At 45.6% G+C, this 16,467-nt stretch overlaps 1 pseudogene; it reads left to right on the forward strand.

Annotated features, from left to right (window-relative positions):
• Window positions 1–2,120: 2,120 nt before the first annotated feature.
• Window positions 2,121–16,467, forward strand: part of LOC101578864 — a 16,816-nt pseudogene continuing 2,469 nt past the window's right edge.

Raw genomic sequence — 16,467 nt, forward strand, 5'->3', positions numbered from 1 at the left:
TTTGGCCAACTCGCAGCTTGGAATGTCTGCAAACCAGCAGGTTTCCCTCCCAAGCCGGTCCTTCCCGCACTCTCCCTGTCTTCATGAATGGCAATCACACTCCGCAGCGTCCCCGGCCCAGGACAGCGTCATCCGGGATTCCTTGCCTCATGTCCCTATCAGTCGGTCCTGCTGACCCGGAGCTCAGCCCCAAGTGCCCACGTCATCGCTGGCTGTCCCGGCCATTCCTCTGGCCGACCTAGTTATTACTGCTGGTTGGCGTCCTCCCTTCCTGCTCTTATTCACTCTGTCCTCTGTGAAGCAGGCAGAACGACCTTCCAAAAGCATAGACCACGTTGGGCTCAGTGGTTCAGGACCTTCCCGTGGCCTCCATCTCAGAGTCAACGCCAAATACTTCCTTGACCCCAGGGCCCCCGTGACTTTGCCCTCCAAGTCCTCTCTGTCCAGTCTCCTGTTTCTCTCCCACGCCCATTCCACTCCTAGCTGAGCTCAGGACCTGTGCACGGGGCTACATTCCCAGCTTTAAAAAGAAACTTATTTGGGTCTCACTAGGTTGGGCTTGAGCTTGCAATCCTCCTGACTCAGCCTCCCAGAATGCTGGGATTCTAGGTGTGTACCACCGTGCCCGGCTTTCTTTACTGTTTTAGGAACATCTCAAAATCCTTCACCATGGTATACACTTCCTGCATTTGTTCTCCACTGTTTGGGAGATGTTTCTAACGATCATGACTTACTCTCTCATTGCCCTCAGACCTCTAGCCTAATGTCTGTCACCTTAACATAAAGCCATCTTTGTCATTTCATATAAAAGAGCAATGTTGTTCTAGGCATTCTCCACCTTTGCCCAGCTTTATATCACAGTTTGAAATATTATAGATTTATTTGTGTATTTGTTCATTGCCTGTCTGTATCCACAAGAATATAAACTCCACAAAGGCCAAGACTTTGTCTTGCTCGGGGCAGTATCCACAATGCTGGAAGAGTGCCTGGAAAACTGCTCACTCAGTATTTGTTGAATGAATAAATGACTGCTGGGAAGCAAGTAATATTTGTTGACTTGAATAGAACTGGACCCTGCCTTTGACCTTCCTAGACCTCATAGACTCGTATCTTCGTTTGCAGAGATTCTAAGGAGCCGGGCAGTGGTGCAGCCTGTAATCACAGTGCTAAGGGACACTGACGTGACTTGGCAAAACCTGTCTCTAAATAAATAAATAAATAAATAAAATAAAATGGTAGGGCGTGGCTGGAGACGTAGCTCAGTGTTAGAGAACCTCTACATTCAATCCCCAGTACCACAAAAAATGTTATGGCAGCTCTGCACAGTGGCACACACTATAATCCCAGCTATGTAGGAGGCTGAGGCCGGAGTGTCACTTCAGCTCGCGAGTCTGAGATTAGCTGGGCAACAACCTAGTGAGACACCATCTTGAGAAAAAGGAACATTACCAAGGAGAAGCTCTTCATAGCGAACTGGCCTGAGTGCCCTCTCCATCCCTTCTAATCTGTTCAACTCTGCATTCTGCGGGTGGCCAACTGGCTCCTTTCATTCTGGTGCTGTCTTCTCCATAGTCCTCTGCGTGTGAACCCCACACCTCCGGCTCCATGGCCCTGGCCAGGGAACAGCAAGGGGCAAGGCAGGCTTGTGCCTTCCATAAGCCTTCCTATCTTCCTCACTCAGCACCGTTTCTGTGGATGGGTTAGACAGGATAATGGACCCTGAAGACATCTGGATCTTTAGTGGGGGGAAGGGCTGGACTAGAGATTGAATCCAGGGCCTTCACACTAAGCTACATCCTCAGCCCCTCTTTTTTATTTTTGAGAAAGTTCTCACTAACTCATTGAATCACCCAGGCTGGGTTTGAGTTCGTGATCTTCCTGCCTCTGGCTCGGAGTGTTGGAATTATAAGCAGGTGCCACCACACCCGGCTCGATGTCCATCTCTAAATCCCCAAACCTATGACTATCCTACCTTACATGGCAAAAGTCTCAGCAGTAAGGCAATTGCCCAGCATGCTTGCTGCCCTGGGCTAATCCCTATGCCTGCATAGATAGATATGGGCATAGATAGATGATAGATAGATAGACAGACAGACAGGTGGGTAGACAGGTGATAGACAATGGACAGTGAAGCCGAGGGCAGCATTGGTGAGCTTTTAGAGGTGAGCGTCTAAACTACAACCCCAGACCCACTTATATGGCCAAGTGCCAGCACTGCAGTTTAATCTGAATCCAGGGGTTTTAATTTAGGCAACAGCAGTTCCTGCATGGATATCTTTTGTCTTAAAATAAAACAACCCAGGTGCCACAGGCTTGCCGCCATTGGCCTGGGAGCATAGCCCAGTGGCAGAACACGTGCTTAGCATGTGCGATGCCCTGGGTTTGATGACCAGCACATATGCGCAAAGCAGATGAAGCCCCAGCAGGGAAAGCTCAGTAGCTCGTTGTAGTGGTTATGCTTCCTGCTCTCAGTTTCTACCACCACTACTGCCACCAGCACCACGGCTACTGTCACTCCTAGTGTTGCTGCTGTGATCCCTGCTACTAACCCAGGACCTCTGTGGCCTAGGAACAGCAGATGCCCAGGAAGGACGGACAGGGGCTGCCTCAGGGAGGAAGCTTAGCATCAGAAAGGTTCACAGAAGAGCTGGGGACATAGTGCGGCACCTGCCTGGCAAATGCGAGGTCCTGCGTTTGATTTCCGGGAAAGTGACTTCTGAATCTGCAGGCTGCTCCGAAGATTCCTGAGGCTGAGGAGGTTAATGTCCCTATCCACTTGTCCCCCATCTCTGCTGTGTAGCTATCTCAGAGTGCAGCTTCTTGGCTGCCAGACTCCCTCCGAATCCCAGGCTGAGACCTTCCATGTGTGCCTGTGCCTGACATGGTGCCCTGGTGCCCTGGTGCCTCCAGGCCTTGGAAATTTTGGGCAGGCAGAGCCCAAAATGCAAGGTCCTGCCCTGCCCCACCTGCTCTGAGAGCCAAACCAGGACCTCAGTGTCACAACACCTTCATTTCCTCATGGTATTTTCCAGTTGAGAAAAGAAATCAGATAGCAAAAGAATGTGTACACAAAGGACAGACACCTCCTTCTCCCATGGTTCTCTGCCGAGGGCCCACTGGGGTTTTGTTTGCTTTGTTCTGCTGTGGATGGAACCCAGGGCCTCACCCACACCAGGCGAATGCTCGACCCTGACCTGCACCCCCAAGCCTTGCCTTTGTTTAGGAATAGAAAGGCACTAAATTGCTTTTACCTTAGAATCAGTGTTTTGATGAGTAACACCCAAGACAATGTATTGTAGAAATTTTAGTGCAAAATACCATCTAATGTGGCAGTAAAGGCTCTTCGTCTTGACTCAGATACAATCTGATCTCACATCCTGGCTTTGCCTCTTGTTAGCCATGTGGACTTGGAAGCACCTTAACTTCTCTGAGCCCTAATTTCTTTGTCTCTATAATGGTCCTAATAATAGAAACCTTCCAGGGTGCTTTAAGGAAAAACAAGATGACCTATTTGTGGTACGAGGCACACCACCTACACTTTAGCAATTACTTGGCAGATGTTGGCTATTCTTGGGAGTGCCCGCTGAGGACCAGAGGTGGCCCCGAGTCTAGGTGCTAACGCGGCTTTGCTCCTCTCTGTTGTCACAGTGGCCTGAGATGCCATGGTTGGCAAAGGCGAGGCGATCAGGCCATTTTTCTTTCCAGAGTTCTGGAAGATGGACAGCTGAGGTCCTCACAGATGGGATCAACTGGGTAGGGCTGAAGAGATAAGAAAGACACGTTGGCATGTTCCAGACATATCCTGAAGCTATTGGCTGAGGAACTGGAGCTCTGTACAAATAATGAAAGTAGAATAATAGCCTGGTGTGGTGGTACACACCTGTAATCCTAGCACACTAGGAGGTTGAAACAGGAGGATCATGAGTTGGAGCCCAGGCCAGGCAATTTAGTGACTTAGTGATACCCTGTCTCAAAATGAAGACTAGAACAAGGGCTGGGGACATAGCTCAGTGAAGAAGTCCTGGGTTCAACCTCTACTATGGCAAAAAAAAATGAACAAAAATTAAAATAAAAATTGCTGCTGGGAAGGTAGTTTCTAACTTCATTTGTCTTTGGAAAAAAAGTTCAATTAGTTAACTGGCTAACTTACTTACAACGTGTGTAATTGTATGTAGGAAATTATTAATGATGTTTTCATGATCTCTGCTATGGTGAGGGGGCAAGACTCCCCAGAGTAAGGGCTGGGGTTACAGCTCAGCGGCAGAGTTCTTGCCTAGCACACACAAGGTCCTGGGCTCTATCCTGAAAATTACATTACAAGAAAAATATTCCCCAGAGAACAAACAGGGTATAGAGAATGAGTCAAATGACATTTGGCAAGGGCTTTGAATTCAATCCCCTGGAGTGACAATGACTGATGGAATTCAAGGGAGAAAATTCTCTTTCTTTGCAGGGGGCAGTGAAGTCACTGTAACCTTTGGGGATATAATTTGGCTATTCATGTCCAAGTGTTTTATTTCCTCCGGCTTGATAATTCCACTTCTAAAAATCTATCCTAAACAAATAATTCACAAATTTAAAAAGGCTTTATGAACCAGGAAGGTGGCATATGCCTAGACAGTAATTCCAGCTAATCAGGAGGCTGAGACAGAAGGATAAGGAAGAAGGCAGGCTGGGCAAATTAGTGAGACCCTAATTACAGTAAAAATGAGAAAGGGCTGGGGGTATAGTTTGGTTGTAGAGCTCTTACCTAGCATGGAAACAGCACGGTTGAAACCCACTACTGCCAAAAGGAAAAAAAAAAAGTTGGGAATCTCTTAAAAATGTCAGTGTAAGGTCCTACCATAAGAGCCAGATGTGGTGAAGCAACCACTTGTGTGTTCAAGCCCAGCTGGGGGAACTTAAGGACCTAGGGAAAACCTGTCTTAAAATACAAAAGAGCTGCGGATATGGTTTAGTACTTAGTACAAAAGCCCTGTCTGTGTTCAATCACCAGCACTGTTAAAAAAAAAAAAAAAAAGCAAGCAAGCAACTTATAAAAAGTGAGAAATTTTCTGAATGGCAGCCTAACGATTTAACAGTAGGGAGTTGGTTAAATAAATAACAGCATCTTTTCTCAATGGATTTTTTTTTCCTGAGAGATCTCTATGCAGTTCAGGCTTGGACTTGAGCTCTCTTCATAGCCCCAATGATCCTCCTGTCTCAGCCTCCTGAGTGCTGGGATTATTGGTGTGCACCACCACATCCAGCCTTGGAATTGTTTTTTCAATACTGGGGGAATATTACACAGCTACAGCTAATACATTCCATAGATACCATGTGGCAGCACAGGAAAAGGCTTATAAGGTATAGTAAACATTTAAAAAAAAGTGATACAAATGCTATAATTTTAACTATGTGAAAAGCTAAATAGGAAAAAAGATTGAAAAGGGTTAGGAATGATATTATTACCTAATGGTAATATTAATAGTAATTAAAGTTAAGAAAGATATTAGCTGGGCATGGTGGTGCATGTTTGTAATCCTAGCTACTCAGAGGCTAAGACAGGAGGATTGCAAATTTGAAGGCAAGAGCTTGGGAGGCTGAAAACAGGAGGATCACTACAAGTCCTATCTGTGTAGTGAGACCCTATACTAAAATACAAAAAAAAAAAGAAAAGAAAAGCAAGCAAGCAAGCAAATTTGAGGGCAGTCTGGGCCATTTAGCAAGACCTTAGTTTAAAAGAAATATAAAGAAGAAAAGGGAAAAAAAGACGAAAGGAAATATAAGAAAGGCTGGGGATATAGCTCAGGAGTAGAGCACTCCCAGGTTTGATCCCTAATATCACCAAAAATATTATATATATTCACGACTTCATTAAAGTGATTGAAGAGCTTTTGTGTGGAGTTGTTTCTTTTCCCGTTCTGAGTTTTTAATGTTGTCATCACACAACCAGTATGGCAGGCAGAACCATGACTCCTCTGCGATCTCCACGGCCAGAGCCCTGGAGCCTGTTGTTTTGCCTGGCAAAAGGGAGCTTGTTGATCCGATTAGGTTAAAGATTATGAAACCAAGAGATTTTACTGTTAGGCCCCATGGAATTGCATCGTTATGGAATGCAGTAAGAGAGGGGAGGGTCAGACAGCGATTGGGAAATGCACTGCTCTGGCTTGGAAGGTGGAGAGAGAGATGGGCTAAGAAACGCAGGGAATCACCAGAGCCATGGAACATGAGACAGATTCTCCCCAGAGCTCCCAGTGGGAACACAGTCCTGCCCCGTGAGATCCATCTTGAAGATCTGGGCTCCAGAAATGTGGGCTAATAAATCTGTATTCATTTGAGGTTAAAAGAGGGTCGTTGAGGGAATGAATCCAGGTCCGTATGCATGATAGGCAAGCACTATATGCAGTGTCCCCAGACCTAAGTGTGTGGGAGATATTTTTTGAGTTCTGTTTTTCCTGTACTGGTAAATGAGCCATAGGCCTTCACATCCCTTTTACCTTTGAGACAGCATCCCACTGAGTCATTAAGTTGCCTGGGCTGGGCTCAAACTTGCAGTCCTCTTGCCTCAGCTTCCCAGAGTGCTTAGGAGAAGTGCGAGGTTTGTGGTTGCTTGTTACAGCAGCAATAGGTAGTGAACAAACAATAGAGCTGAAACGAATGCTAACACAACAATTTTCTAAGGTGTCAGCTGGCACAACAGGACGCCATCAGACACAGTATGTCAAGTGTTCTCTTTTCACTTATGTTCAAGACATCGTCCTTTGGATGAGGACAAGAATTGATTCGCTTCACTGGCTTTTCAGGAGGCAGAATTCAATTTGCAGTGGTTGGTCAGCAAACTTCCCTGATCTCCCAAGTCTACACGCACATGAACCCTAAAATAAGACCACTTGCAGCTGTACTGGGCTCCTGTAGGGCCCTTTTTTCTTTCTTCAATGAATTTTTTGAAATTATAAACACAATGTGGCATTACAAATAGAATAAAAATGTAGGGGGAAAGTCCCAAAAATCCTTTACCCCACCCAACAAGTCTTTTGTGTATTTCCTTCTAGTTTTCTTTCTGTCTCCATGTCCATGCCCATCTCTGGCTCGATCTCTATTTCTGTCTGTACCTGGTTTATTCACCAGGAGATGCCCTGGCTTATAGCACAGCAGACTTGAACGACGTGCTCCAGTGATCGTGTTAAGGCCTTGGGTCTCTTCACGCCTTGCTCTGCTCTCCTCTGTGTTGCTTTGTTCTGTGCTCTTTCAATGCAGTGGGAAGAACGGCCAACAGCGTGGCTTGGCTCCTGTGGTCCTCACAGGAAGACGAGCTCCTGATGCTCAATGTCATGAGCCCTCCAGGAATCACACGCTTACACTTGGTGGGAGGAGGGACTTGAGGACTCTCCGGCTCTGTGTCCTGTGTATAGTCCTGCAGGCAGGGCTTGGGAGTACCGACGGCCCGATAACCAGGGAGAGACGCTGTTTCTGTAGAAGCAGTGTTGGCTTCTCAAAATAAGAGACATGTTCTAACCACACTTTGTCTATTTATTTTTTAAAATATTGCTCTTTAGTTATTATAAAAGTTATACATGTTGTGTGCAACACAGTCTTTTGAGATATGTAAACACTGTGGAATGGCTACATTGGGCTAATCAACATTACCTCACATAGCTACCCATATTTTATTTCTTTATTTTTTGATACAATGTCTTGCTGTTTAGTCCAGGCTGGCCTGGAACGCGTGGCAATCCTCCTTACACAGCCTCCCGAGTGCTGGGGTGACAAACGTGCACCACCACACCCAGCCTACCCATATTTTATGTCAAGACTAATTTACATTTCTCTCCATAGTCTTCATAGTTACCATTTTATTTTTTATTTCTTTGGTACTGGGAATCAAACTCAGGACCTTGTGCTTGCCAGGAAGGCACTTGTGCCATTGAGCTATATCCCTGGCCGTTAGTTACCATTTTAGGGCAGGCCAAAGAGCTTAGTGCTCAGTGCCATAAACACCTGCCTGGCAAGTGCAAGGTCCTGAGTTCGATCCCTGGTACCACCAAACCCCCCCCCCACACACACACAAATAGCTCAGTGGATTAAAGAGCCTGCAAGCAGGTGCAGGGGTTGGGGGTTTAATCCCTGGGCCTGCTGTGTTGGCCCCGGCTCCTAGGGCACACTGAGCTGGCAATTGAGACTGGGAATGGTGGTGTGTGCTCTTGGGAGGCTGTAAACAGGTGGATAACTATGAGTCCACTCTGGTAGTGAGACCCTGAACACCCAGTAGACCCTTCCCTAAAATAAAAAAATAAAAAAAAATTACCATTTTAATGCATGTAGGATTGCTTCATGCCATAGCTTGGCTAAACCTTGTTAAGCATTGTTGGCTACTCCAATTGTTTTTAAACTTTTTCTATTATAAATAATGACATGATGACTATCTTTGTGCTGTTGGGGTAGAAAAAATGATAACTCATAGATTGAAGTTGGCATGACTACAGCCAGCATTTGGGCACCTCTGCCCTGCCCTTGTTCCTCTCCCTCCTTGCCCAGAACTAAGCTTTCTACAAAGCTCCTTTGTCTACTCATCCAATTCCCCAAAATGGGAACAACATTGTCCTCCATCTTCTTACTGAAATTTCATTAACCAGAGAAGACTAACTTCATTGTAGGAAGGAACACGGAGGTCTGTTAACACATGTGAACAGACTTCTGTCCTCTGTTTATGCTCCACAGAGAACCATTTCTAATGCTGTCTGTTCTGTGGTTGTAGAGGACTTTGTCCAAGACCACTGTGTTGTTTTCCAAGGCCACTGAGTTCCCCTAAAAGCCACGTATTATTTCCCTTTCAAATGAGTCTACGTTCCTCATTTTCCTGTGTTCTGCAGAAAAGGAGCTACATAAACTGGTGGGTCGCCTTGGGTGAGTGAGTAGTCATGCTCCGGTTGTCATTGGACAGGATCAGAGCAGGCCTCCCTAAAGAGGAGATGGGGCCTCAGCCTGGCACCAGGCAGGTGCTATGTGTCTTACTGCAGAAAAGCGTTTGATACCCACTAGTGAGAGGCATAGGCAGATTCATCAGGCAGAGTTAGAGTCTGAGGAATTGGGAAGGTACCTCGGCCTGAGGAGTCCAGGGGCCACGGCCCTGAGGGAGGTGACCAGAAGAGCCAGTTGAGAAAAGGAAGTGAACTGCTTTTAAGGAATTGGTGGGGTGGGCCAGGGTCTAGCTGACCATTCTCTCAGTGTTAGTCTTGCAGTGTGGCTCTGGGGATGTCCTGGTCACCTGAAGGGACAATCCAATCTCTGTGAAGTGACTGTTTCTTTTTGGAGCAGTCTCTGTTTATGGAGACGCTGGTGAAATCCAAGGTGACCACACACATATGGCAGCAACTGGAGACTTCTGGGCACACATTTGTAGTCGAATGTCCCTGCAAATCATTCATCTCTGTCTTGAAGGGGGATGAGACAGGTCATACAAATTTAGGGTGGATCAATATGTATTGCTGATTTCCAGATATTTTCTCAATGATCAACATGCCTACATGCAGCTGAGCAAAGATTTGATCCAAAGTTTTAAGGTAATAAAGGAAACAGGTACAAAATAAAGAGCAAGCTTTGTTCTGCTTTGAGTTACCCACTGGACACTGGTAGGCCCAAGTGAAGAGTCTCTATTTCATTTTTCTAGCAAAAGCAGCTTTTAAGAATCTGGTTGCCTCTGAAGAAAATATAAATCATGCCTTTAATGAGTAACAGGTAAAAGGGCCAGGCTACCCTTTGTCCCCTTGGCAGTCTCTGACCATCTTATGCCTTTCCGCCTGCTATGATTTTTTTCCCTTTTACACCTTAATATAACTGCATGCATTTTCTCCTGCTGAAAATTTCTATTATCTGTTCATTCCAGTGACCTTTCAAGGAGTAGAAAGGAAACTCCCCCTCCTCCACAGTGCATATAGTTTAGGTTATCTCCGACGACGCGTAGCTTCCCAGAGGAGGGGTTGCTGGGTTAGAGGTGAGAATAGTGATTCATCCTAGCAAGTTGTTTTCGAGAAGAGCTCTACATGCACAGGTGCAAGGATGCCACAAATCTGTGTGTCCCACGGCTGTGATAAATCAACAAATAGGAAATATATTCATCCTGCTTGAAATGGAGATAAAGTACAAACTCACTTACACGTAGGGAAATGCACGTTAAAAAGTGAGGTGCCCTTTCTCATCTTTCCAATTGGTCAAACTTGAAAAGACTAGTAACTGGCGGTACTTGTAAAGCAAGGGGCACATTTTCCCTTATCCTCAGTTAATAGAAATGGAAATCATGTGAATTCAAATGTAAATGTATAGAGCCTTCTATCTGAGAATCGGCCCTCTGAAAAGATGGTATCAGGTCTGTTTCCAGTTGGTGTCAGTTGCTCTTTACAGATTATAGCTGCCTGCTTGAGTCAGCTTATCGTGTGTCTTTTGGCCTCCTTTCTAGGAGATGCCAAACTCATCTCCGTCTTAACTAAGCATTTGATATGGACTGTGGAGGAGGCAACTGGCTCCGGTAGCCGGTTTACCTTTCTTCCTCTTAACAATCCATCCCACAGAGACCACATTGCATAGCCTCCCTTCCAGCCAGGGGCATTGGGGTGAGTTCTGGCCAATAGGGGCTGAGAGGAAGGGATATTTGCAATAGCCAACGATGGAGATTTATGGATCTGGAAAATTTGGCCCTGAGGGATACTCATGACTATCTGTTGGCCATTTCAATTGGAAAGATAGAGAATTAGGAGCTCAGAGTGGAACCAGCAGGGCCAAATGGAACTTTAGAAGTTAGATTTAGGGCTGGTGAGGTAGCTCGGTGGACTAAATGTTTGCTTAGGTGAGCGCAGGGACTGGGGTTTGATCCCTGGCACCACATGCTGCACTGGCCCTGTCCCCAGGCACGCTGAGCTGGTGACTGAGTCGAGGTGTGATGGCGCATGCCTGCAATCCCAGCTCTAGTGAGGCTGAAAACAGTAGAATCACTGAGTCCAAGTTGCACAGGAAGAACCTGCATAAAAAAAAAAAAAAAAAAAAAGTTAGATTATTTTTTCCTTTAGAGATCAATAGCTTCTCTAATCTTCTGATGTCTGGAACCTAACTACCACCCTCTCCCCTCAGGCTTGATAATATGCAGATGCCCCCCCAGGAGGTCAGGGCCTAGGAGGGTGGAAGTTGATATGTCCAATATTGTCCCATTATATGTCTTTCCAGCCCACTCTTTGTTATAAACAACACTAACAACTTCTAAGCTGTCAGCTGCCATGGATGTGATGCTGATTTGGGTGAGGAGGTCCCTCCTTGTTCTCAGAGCCAGCTTTGAATCAATTCCTTTTTTCTTCTTCTTCCTCTTCCTCCTCCTCCTCTTCCTTTTCCTGCTCCTCCTCCTCCTCTTCTTCTTCTTCCTCCTCCTTTTTTTTTTTTCTTCAGTACCAGGGATTGAATTCAGGGCCTTGCCCTTGCCAGGCAAGCACTTATTCTACTGAGCTATCTCCCTGGCCCTCATTTTCCCTTCTTACCAAAATAAATGGCCTCCTTTGAACTGAGCAGCAGTGAGCAAAGTGGACCTACGTGGCCATGCCCAGTAGGACAGCTACTTTCTGCTGTGGAACACAAAACAAGGAGGATGGGGTTGCAGGGAAGAGGATGGAGCAAATGCAAAATGCAGCAGGAGGGCAGGCCTCCAGAGAGACCAGCCCTCAGGTCTCCACACTCAGGCCTGCTCCTCGGGGTGCACATGTGTGAGGGTCTCACGGAGCCAGGGACAGAATGGAGGGGTTGCAGAGAGATCTCACCAGGTCGTCTTCAGCACTCTCCCTTTCCTGTGGAAAGGAAAATGGGCCCTAATCTCCTGGGGGCAGCAGCTGCATATTTTGTTTCTTTTATCTGGCCTGAGGAGAGCAGGGGGTAGTGGTTAAGGGCTGGGCAAGAGGAAGTTGGAAGAAGTTGTTTATCTGGAGAAGGAAGAAAAAAAAAAAAAAAAAAAAAAACACCCTAACTTCTAAAATTCTGTTTTGCGGAGCTTCTCCCTCCCAAGGTCCTGGGACGTTGCTAGGGAAGCTGGGCCAGGGGGATTTGCAAGTACAAGGCCAGGAACTTAGACCCTGATTCAAAATTAAAAAGGAGAAAAATGCTGGGCAAGTAGCTCAAAGACAGAGCACTTGCCTAGCTAGCATATGTGAGGTGCTGGGTTCAAGCTCCAACTCTGGAAGAGGAAAAAAGATGAGGCAGGAATTTTGAGGACCTTAAGAGGTCCCAGAGTATTCAGAGAGGGGTCACTACTTGTCCTTATTAATTTTTGTGATACTGGGGACTGAACTCAGGACCCTGAGCTTGCCAGGCACACACTTATTTTACTGAGCTATCTACCTAGCCCCTCTTGTCTTTATTTTTAAAAACATAGATCTTCTATTTTCCTTCAGCTAACAGGATTTGTCTGCTGTTTTCTATGTGACATAGTCAATGAAGTGTAGTAGAAAGTTTGAGATGTTGTGTGTTGGCTTGCATGTTAAAAAATAACAAAGAGTAGCAATCACTTGCTAACTTGCTACTAGGATTTTTCTCTTGCTTAGCTTAGAAGGTGGATAGGGTTGTGCTCCAGGAAGTTTAAACCGGGGGGCAGAGACAGGGTTACCTGTGGTAGTTTGTTGTCTTGGTTTCCAAAAAGCTTGAGCTGTTTGTGGGGATCTTTCTCCCTATGAGAGGAAGGAGGAGTTAAGTGTCCCAAGATAGAGTAGAAGCAGGAGAGTAAGGCAGACTCTGAGCCCGAGGTTGGGGGGACATGGGGCACACGACACGGGACATGACAGGGCTGTAGAATTTGTGACTCTTGGGGATCTGCACTTAAATCTGGTTTCTCCCAGGGGAACAGATGTATCTCAGAGAGGACCAGCAGCCTTCTGAGATCCAGGTTGTACTGGAGACCTTAGATCTTAGACCTTAAATCTTGGGGATTTGATTGTGTGTGTGTGTCACTTCTCCACAATAAAACTGTATGTGAGACAGCACAAGCCTCCCGGCTAGTTCAGAGTCTGAGGCAGGAGCATCACAAGTTTGAGACCAGTTGGGACAATTTAGTGAGGTTTTGTCTAAAAAAAACCCCAAAAAACAAAAAACCAAAGGGCTATGAAGAGCCGTCAGTGGTAGAGCACCCCTGGATTCAATCAGTAGTGTAAAAAAATAAAGTTATTTATGGAAATAGATCTGGCCATGGTTTGCCAACCCTTGAGTTAGACTATCACCATGACAATGATTGACAATGGTGACAATCCTCATAAACTAACAGAGATGGACATTAGGTATCGTGGCTGTTAACTTCATAGGAAGGGAGAAAATCAGGCAGTGCGCACCTCCTAAGCCAGTCATGGCAAACCTATGGCACGTGTGGTGCAGCACGCTATTTGTCATCATGGAAAACTCTAAAAGATTCGCCATCACTGTCCTAAGGTTCTGCTAATATGTGTTCTCTTATCAAGAGACCAAACCTGAATCTGATCCAGCCTGGACACAGCTACAGATATGTAGGAAATACACAGGACAGAGAAACTTGTGGAACTGTACTGAGCATGCACAGCAAGGGAAATCTAGTCTGGAAATGTGTGCAAGTGAAAAGGATTCTTCAGCAGGTTGGGTAAAGGGCTCAAGGGGGAAATATGCGTTGAAAGAAACAGGGATTTGTCTGTTTGGAGAAGAAAGACTGGGACAGCTGACCAAATAGCTCAGCAGATTAAATTGCCAGGCACAGGGATAGGGGTTCAATCCCCGGGCCTGACTTGCAGGCCCTACCCCTGGAGCACACTGAGACTGCGATTGAGACTGGGCTTGGTGGCACCCGCCTATAATCCCAGCTCTTGGGAGACTGTAAACAGGTGGATCACTACAAGTCTGATTTAGTAGTGAGACCTTGAACACCCTGTAGACCCTTCCCTAAAATAAAAAAAAAAAAAAGCAAAAACAAAAAAAAAACAAAACAAATGAGAAGGACTGAACCAGATTAGAGATGCACATTTGCATGATTATTATATCAATTTTTGGTTGTTGTTTTGAAGCAGGTTCTCACTACGTAGCCCAAGCTGGTGTCAAATTTTGGGCAGTCCTACTGCCTCAGCTGCCTGAGTGTTGGCGGTACAGGCGTGCACCACAATGATGACATCGTTTGATTACCTACATCCAGCCATTTCTGAAGCTTGATATATCCATGGGATTTTCAGTTATATGAGCCACCAATATCTCCTTTTACTTCATTGTTTTGGTTTGCAAACAAAAGTATCTCTCTGTAAATCTGTAGTTCCCCAAAAGGCTGATGAGTATTCCTCTAGGAACTGCCTGAGTGTAGTAACTTACACCAGCTGCCACATACAGGTAAACCTGTTTGTCTTCATTCCCTTGATATCCTTGAAAGTTTTATTCCTGATGATGGGGTTCATTGTTATTCACGGAGGATCTGGGCTCTTTCTGACCTTGTTGGAGGGTCAGCCTCTCTCATTGAAGGAGCAGACAGGAAGGAATGTTTTGCTGAAGATAAATAAAAATCTTGTCACGTGGAACAGGGGCAGTTTCCTCGGTTGGGTACATCAGGGGCCCAGGGGAAATGAGGGGCAGCCATGCATTTCAGGATCCTTTATTTGCTCATCATATATTTATTGATTGATTCTACGCACGGAGCAAGTCAGCTCCAGTCTCAGCTCTCAGGAGCCTGAGGTTTGTGTGTGCACAAGTGGGAAAAATAGCTTCCTTCTACCCTTTGTGGATATGAAAATAGCAACTCCCTGCTTTAAGGATATTTAAAAAAACCAGTTTATTCTGGGCCAAATATGAGTGATCATGGTCCAGGGACACAGAGTCGAGTTACTCTGAATGACATATTTTGCCATGAAGGAGGTAACATGAACTTCTATAACCACAGCCTAAAGATTATAAATCAGTACATTTATCAAGGGCTGGAGCAAAAGCTCAGCAGCCTAAGCACCTGCTTGGCAAGTACAAGGTTGTGATTTCAATCCCCAGTACAAACAAACAAATAAACAACATTTATCAAATGCAATAGTGGGACATTAGGTGGTCTAAGATAAATATAATTTTCGCTTTTTCAACCTGCAGGACCAATTTGATTTGAAACTGTCTCATTGCTATTTGTCTCTCAATAAAATTATGGAAAAAATAAAAAAAACAAAAACAAAAACAAAAAACACCTGCAGGGGTCCATCTCTCCGACGTCACAATGTTCTGCTCAAGGGAGGTCCTGGAGGGTAGTCAGTACTGATGGGGCTCCTTCAGGCTGTCACAGAATTTCGGCTTTATGTCTTACTTACATGCACATGTCCCAGAGGCCCACAGGGATGAGGTGTAAAGAAGGGCTGGATAGTAAAGTGCATGTGGCATCCTGAGTCACAGAAAGTAGTGAGGCGTGGAGCTTAGGAGCTCCAAGGCATGGTAAGGCAGTCCTGGTAGGATGGTGACAAGAAACACGGTGAGTGAAGGTGGGCTTACTGTGCAGGTAATCAAAGCTGTCAGGAGAAGCCCTCTCCCTGTTCTGATTATTTATTTATTTATTTATTTATTTATTTATTTTGCAGAACTAGGCATTGAACTCAGGTCCTTGCACTTGCCAGGGAAGTGCTTATTCCACTGAGCCATCTTCCCGGCTCCTTGATTATTTTTATTGAAGCAGCTTTCCTTTGTAAAGCATAAGGGCCTGAGTTCAATCTCTGGTTCTGCAAAAAAAAAAAAAAAAGAGTTCTTTGTAGATGGACACTTTGCAAAGGGCATCTTTTCAGAACCACTCCTATGTTTACAGTTCCTTAAAATATGTCCAAGAAATATATTTGAAAGTGGCATATCTGGTCTTCTACAGTCAAAGTTTGGGATGATGTGCCCTGATCCCAAATGTTTGTGTGTGTGTGTGTGTGTGATACAACCTAACTTTCAGAGGCCTACACATCTCAAACATCTTTGGTTGGATCCATCCTTTTGTTGTAGGCAGGGTTTACAAGAACCTGGATTTAATATAGAACACATAACTTATAGGGTTGTTTTATAATATTTACCCAAATAGTCAAATGCAAAACAGTGCAGGAGATCTGTCCACACACTAGAGACCCGAAGAATCCAGCTGTGGGCCTGGGTCCCATAGTGATGTCTTGCATGAGGCCAGCTAGAGGCCGAGAGCCCATCACAATGTCTCATGCAGGTCTATACAAGGGATCTGCACTGGAAGGGCTCAAAAGTCAGTGGTGGAAGCTAGAAAGTCTACACCAGCGGGATGAAGGGTCTGTGCCAGCAGGCTGAGGGGTCTGCACTGGAGCCAGGAAGCGACGCTCAAGGTAAGCACCAGAGCTCCCAATGAGAACACAGTCATCCTCAGTGTCAGTGAGAACCCGAGCCCCTCTAACATCAAGAACAGCCAAGTGGGCGGGAGAGATAGCTCAGTAGAATAAGTGCTTGCCTGGCAAGTGCAAGGTCCCGAGTTCAGTCCCTGGTACCGCA

Source organism: Octodon degus, unplaced genomic scaffold (genome assembly GCF_000260255.1).
Source record: "Octodon degus isolate 3935 unplaced genomic scaffold, OctDeg1.0 scaffold00026, whole genome shotgun sequence".
Classification (NCBI taxonomy): Eukaryota; Metazoa; Chordata; class Mammalia; order Rodentia; family Octodontidae; genus Octodon; species Octodon degus.